The sequence below is a fragment of the Dromiciops gliroides genome, chromosome 4 (assembly GCF_019393635.1).
Source record: "Dromiciops gliroides isolate mDroGli1 chromosome 4, mDroGli1.pri, whole genome shotgun sequence".
Taxonomy (NCBI): Eukaryota; Metazoa; Chordata; class Mammalia; order Microbiotheria; family Microbiotheriidae; genus Dromiciops; species Dromiciops gliroides.
The window spans coordinates 413,664,003-413,670,491 of record NC_057864.1 but is presented as its reverse complement, the minus strand read 5'-3'; the positions used below and the strand labels follow the sequence as shown (position 1 = coordinate 413,670,491).

General features: G+C 38.5%; 1 non-coding gene across 1 annotated transcript; it reads left to right on the top strand.

The window, feature by feature from the left end:
- The first annotated feature begins 3,041 nt into the window (after positions 1 to 3,041).
- On the top strand, positions 3,042 to 3,148 carry LOC122726935. Its single transcript, XR_006352926.1, has one exon. It is a non-coding gene; the product is annotated as a U6 spliceosomal RNA (small nuclear RNA).
- Positions 3,149 to 6,489: the final 3,341 nt, after the last annotated feature.

The following is a 6,489-nucleotide window of genomic DNA, read 5'->3' as shown; positions in this document are numbered from 1 at the left end:
CAAACCATGCCTTTAAGGATGTATTCCATCATTGTTCTAGGAATCATACTCAAGTTCATCAGCTCATAGTTCCAGACATTACTGGCCCTTTCCCAGTCAAAAGAAACCTCTTCCATGATCTATGAACTCTTCTTTTGTTTTTGTTTTTGTAGGGCAATGAGGGTTAAGTGACTTGCCCAAGGTCACACAGCTAGTAAGTGTCAAGTGGCTGAGGCTGGATTTGAACTCAGGTCCTCCTGAATCCAAGGCCAATGCTTTATCCACTGCGCCACCTAGCCACCCCCTGAACTCTTTTTTAAAAAAGAAATTTTTATTTTTTATTATTTTGTGGGTCAGTGAGGGTTATGTGACTTGCCCAGGGTCACACAGCTAGTAAGCGTCAAAGTTTCTGAGGCCAGATTTGAACTCAGATCCTCCTGAATTCATGGCCAGTGCTTTATCCACTATGCCACCAAGCTGCCCTCCATGAACTCTTTTTTTTTTTTTGGTGAGGCAATTGGGATTAAGTGACTTGCCCAGGATCACACAGCTAGTAAGTGTCAAGTGTCTGAGGCCAAATTTGAACTCAGGTCCTCCGGAATCCAGGTCTGGTGCTCTATCTACTGCACCACCTAGCTGCTCCCCCCCCTCCATAAACTCTTAAAGATCACTGACAGAAGGTCAATAATATATCCAACAAACAATTCTTTCAGGAACCTGAGGAAATCGTTTTTTCTGGACCAGTGACATAAACATATGAAGGACAGCTATGGGTTTTCCTACTACCTCCTTACTGATATTAGATTTCAAAATCCTGTTTGTTATTTTTCTTCATGGCATCATAGATTTAGAGAGGGAAGGGAGGTTATGGGGCATCTAATCAAACTACTTTACTTTGTAGATCATAAGAACATAGAAGTTGGAAGAGACCTTAGAAGAAATTATTAAATTAAGTCCAACCAGCCCATTTTACAGAGCAGAAAACAGAGTCCCAGGAGATCAAGTAGTATACAGTAAGTGGAAGAACTGAGATTAAAATCTGGCTTCTTTGCTTCCCTAGTCAACAATCTTTCCATTGTGCTGTGATGCTCTCCAGATATTTTGTATCAAGCTGAAAGGACTAAGAGGAAAATGGTTTCCTGCTTTTCTTTATTATTTCTTATTCTAAAAGAAACTTCATTTTATTGGTTGTACTCAAAAGGATGCTGGATGAGCTTTTGACGGTGCTGTTATCACAGGAATTCCTGCACCTGGTGTGTGAGGGGGAAAGGGAAAGAAACTGACCTCTAAGATCACTTCCAACACTGCAAATCTAGGAAAATTCATTAAATGTCAGAATGCAATAGATCAGACAAAATATATTTTTTTTACTTTTAAAACTCTTCTATTGGACTCATTGATGATGAAAACAAGAGATTTATGAGCTCAACAAAGTGCAGAATTTAGTATATAATGCACATGAGCTGGTGACCTCAATCCATCTTCCAGCCTCTGGAAAAGAATAGAGTTGTATGTATCTACATGAGAATGATAGACAGAGGTCCTTTCTTAAGGGATTTGAAGCCTAGAGTGAATCATATTGTTCTTTTTCTCCAGATTCCTCCTTATTCCCTCTTCCTTTAAAGTTTTCATTCAGTGGCATCAAATTTTCAGATAGCACAAAGTCAAGAAATAGTGTGAGATGGAAGAATTGAGGTCACTAATGATGTTGACATTATAGAGTAAGGGATCTAATCAAAGAAGATGAAATTTTATGGGAATAAGAGTAAATTCCCACTCTTCCTGTTGAATCATTTTAGTCATGTCTGACTCTTTGTGACCCCATTTGGGGTGTTCTTGGCAAAGATACTAGAATAGTTTGCCATTTCCTGTTCCAGATTATTTTACAGATGAGGAACTGGGACAAATTGGGTTAAGTGACTTGCTTAGGGTTACAGAGCTAGCAAGTGTCTGAATACAGAATTAAACTCATGAAGATGGGTCTTCCTGCTTCCAAGCCTATTATATGACCTAGCTGCAATAAAAAGAAATATATATATATATATATATATATATATTTTAAAGAATTAATTGTTATTTGAGGTTTTTATGCCTTGGCGTGCACTGGCCTGGGGCACCGCAAACTGCACGGTGCTCCACCCACTGGCTGTAGCCATTGCCATGGCGCTGGCACCTCATATCATCACTACTCACCAAAAAACTGTGAGGACCAATTTTTAATTGGGGAGTGTTAGCTAAGTGGCTCGTCACAATATTGGAACAAGGAAGGAGACAGGCAGCCTCCCTCAAAACAAAACAGGATTTATTTTAACAAAAATGAACTTAAAAAAAAGTACAAACAGGATCAGTAGGATCAAGGGAAAGGAAATAAAATGGGGAAAGGGAAATTATACAACCTGAAAAATACCACCACCCAGGAATCAGCTGAGAATACACAGCAGAGCTCCTGTTGCCTTCCAGCGTCCAGCTAGAATGGCAACTTCTCCCCATTCCCAGAAACCCCACACAGCCCCCGACCAATTGTCTGGCCACTCTGACAGTCATATGACTGCCCTCACTAGGCTTCCAATCATTATAATTTTGCCAGGCCCATGTAGGTGTCAGTAAGTGGTGATGATGTGAGGTGCCAGCGCCATGGCAATGGCTATAACCAGTGGGTGGAGCACTGTGCAGTTTGCAGAGCCCCAGGCCAGTGCATGCCAAGGCATAAAAAATAGCATTTTCCTTCCCAGGATTGTGGGAATCAAATGAAGTAATATTTTTAAAGTGCTTAGGACAGCACCAGGCACAAAGCAGGTATTTAATAATTACTTTTTGGGGCAGCTAGGTAGTGCAGTGGATAAAGCACGGGCCCTGGATTCAGGAGGACCTGAGTTCAAATACCTCAGCCTCAGACACTTGACACTAGCTGTGTGACCCTGGGCAAGTCACTTAACCTTCATTGCCCCACCAAAAAAAAAAGAGTTCATCAGCTACAGATATGTCTCAATAAAAATTTTAAAATCATTTGTTTCTTTCCTTCTTTGTCATCCTGAAGAAAGTTGAACTTTGCATCCAGAACTTTGCTCATTTCAGCAGCACATATACTAAAATTGGAACGATACAGAGAAGATTAGCATGGCCCCTGTGCAAGGATGACATGCAAATTCGTAAAGCATTCCAGATATCCAAAGGGCTTATTAAAGTGGGTCATATAGAAGTGAGATAAATTTTTTCCCACTTGGCGCCTAGATGGCAGAACTAGGACAAATACATGAAAGTTATCCCCCTTTCATTTATTTTAAATATCTCCCTCTTCACTTACTTCTTCCCAAGGAATTTTATCATTTCCAAATCTAAAAAAAACCATTCCTTTGGCTCTCTTGACCCATGTAACTACTGCCTTCATTCTTCTTAATTGTTTTACTGCCAAAGTTTTGGGGAAAAAGTTGTTTGCACTCGATGTTGCCACTCCCTCACCACCCACACTCTATCTTCAGGCCTTTACAATCTGTCTTTCACACTAGCAAAGTTATTCTCTCAGAGGGCAACACTGATCTTCCAATAATCAGATCCAGCGATACTGTTTTAGTCTCCATTCCTTTGCTATTGACCAAGTTCTTTTCTACTGTATAGTATCTGTTCCCTTGTCTTTAGAGACACTTTCCTTTGACCTCTCTAAGCACTCCACTCCTGTACCAATTTGGTCCTTTGTCCTCTTCTCAAACCCTTTAGGGGTACATTATTCCCTCACCCTCTTCACTTCTCTTTCTTTATTCTTTACCTTAATAATCTTATCCACTCTCCTGACTTCCAAAATCGCCTCTACAAAGGAGATTCATAAATTTCTATCTTTACCACAGAACAGCATATCCAACAACTTACAGGACATCTTCACATGAGGATATTTTACCAGCATCTTCACCAACACAATTGTCCAAATTTTCACTTTTATCTTTCCTCTTAAAGCTGCTCTTCCTTCTATCTCAATATTTTAGACAGAGACATCACCAAACAACCCTTCTTCCATACTGAAATGTCCCACAATTCTTAGGGTTTAAAGGTTTAGAGACAGAAAAGATTCTGGACACTATCCAGTTTCTCTCACTTTACAAATGAAGAAACTGAAACCCATAGATTAAGTGATTTGGTCAAAGTCACTTAGGTAATAAGTAGCAGAAATAGATTCTCACACAGTTCCTTTGACCACATGTTCTTACCATGTTAATCTCTCTGAGATCCCAAGTCTTTCAGACCATACATTCATTCTCTCCTTGGTGTTCTCTTTGATTTTCCCCAGTCCATCACTTCCTATATTCAGTCAGTTATTAATACAATCTGATTTTGTCTTTATTAATTAAGCACAGACCAGCAACAATCTCTAAAGCTTGTTACAGCTGTGACGAACAGGTTACCTAACATCTACTCAGGTTCTTGTGTTTAATATTTTACTTACTGGGAGTGGAGGGGTATACCTTGAAAGTAAAAGATAGACCAATAGGCATTGGTTATACATAGAATTTCATGTACCTTCAGTGCCTTTCTATCTTATTCCCTTCCCTCAAAAAAAAGTTTATTTTATATTTATCAGCCTACATGTTTCCCTACAATAGCAAATTTCTTGAGGGTAGTTATTTTTTAAATCATGGTAGGGATTTAATATTTCTTTAATGTTGTGCTTTCATCTACCCCAATGATTTTGCTTGTTTCCCTTAAACACCCCACAAAAGCAAAATACACTCGTTTCCCTGTTTCACCTTACTAGATAATTCCAAGAGTTGCTATAGCCAAAGATTTCATCACCCTGACTGTCAAACAATCCATTGCAAAGCTCACATTTGAAATGATTCCAACTGAAAATGATTGGCTCAAGTTTATGTTCCCCTCAAAAAGCCTTCAAAACCTGAAGTAACCTCTAATAAACAGCCATGCATTAGAGTAAAGCATATTGAAGCATCTATAGCTGACAGGATTTGAAAATAGAAGAAGAATAAAAGAACAAGATTTGTGGTATTTAGAGTAGTTTTCAGAAGAGTGGCAGCTCGTTGGAAAGAGTGATCATTTCAGTCAGAAACCCTGGGTTCAAATTCTGTCTTTGCCACTTACAACCTGTATACCTTGGACAAATCACTTCTCTCTGGGCCTAGTTTCCTCATCTATAAAATTAGATAGGTTGGACTAGATGTCCTCTAAAGTCTCCTTCTACCTCTACACCTCTACACCTATTATCCTTATATGCTACGTCCACAAATAACTATGTACCTAAATACCTAAGGACCTAATTAACTGATAAGTGTTTGATAGAGCCTTCATGTTCCATAACTAGTTTATATATATATACACATACACACACATACATACATACATATATGTCTATATGTATACACATGTATGTATATACATGTGTATATACATGTATATATACACATATATATGTATGTATGTATGCGTGTGTATATATATATATATATATAAAATTTTGTCTTTATGTCACAATAAAGACATCTATCAATTGTCCCCCTACACTTTAGATTATTAATATGGAACAATTGATTTCTTTTGAGGGGTGGGGTAGTGGGGGCAGGAAAGGAAAGGACAGGGTTTATTCTCTGCATAACAGTCCTACTTATTCCTGGAGCTATTTGAGTAGTTGAAATCAATCTATACTAATAGACTGATGATTCTGCCCCTTCAATAGAAATAGGAAATGCTGGGTTTATGGCTGAAACTAATTAAGAAATGAGAGTCACTTAGGCTATTTTAGGTACCTATGTTTGTATTTCTAGTGCATATTTTTGAGAGGAAGAATTATGTAAAATTATGAGAACAGAAGGCTGCATGCATTGACAAATATAATATCCCTTTGTCAGTTGGTTTCACTTAAATTTTTCTTTCCTGTAGTGGAGGAGCCATTTGGCAGTGGGGGTAGAGACAGTAACCAGTACTGATAGTCATGTTTAAAACAAATGGCATCAATACAACATTTTTGTTTTAAAGAACTCACCTTATCTTATTGATGGCATTTAGTTCATGAACTAAATACATGCACAAGAGCTAAAATCCTATTATTTGTGTGCAGTGTCAGAACCTTTTGCCCAATTGAGATATTGACTAGTTAACAAGGGTCAGGTCCTGGGAAAACTGTCCCAGTCTGATTGTTCTGGAGTAACTACAGTGAATTACAGCTATATTCTCTCTTCTATTTTTTTTTCTTTTTCTTTTGGGATACCAGGGCTATGACTTTTTGGTGCAAGGCACTTGCAATGAGTAAATTTTCTCCGTGCATACTGATTGTTGCCTCTATTTAGTCAACTTTCAATTGTATTCAATACTTTGTGGCCCATCTTGGAGTTTTCTCAGGAAAGATACTGTAGTGGTTTGCCAATTCCTTCACCAGCTCATTTTACAGATGAAGAAAGTGAGGTAAACAGGTTCACACAGTTATTGTATCTGAGGCTGAATTTGAACTCACAAGGATGACTCCAGACCTGGTGCTCTATCCACTGTCCCACCTAGCTGCCTATTGGTTCC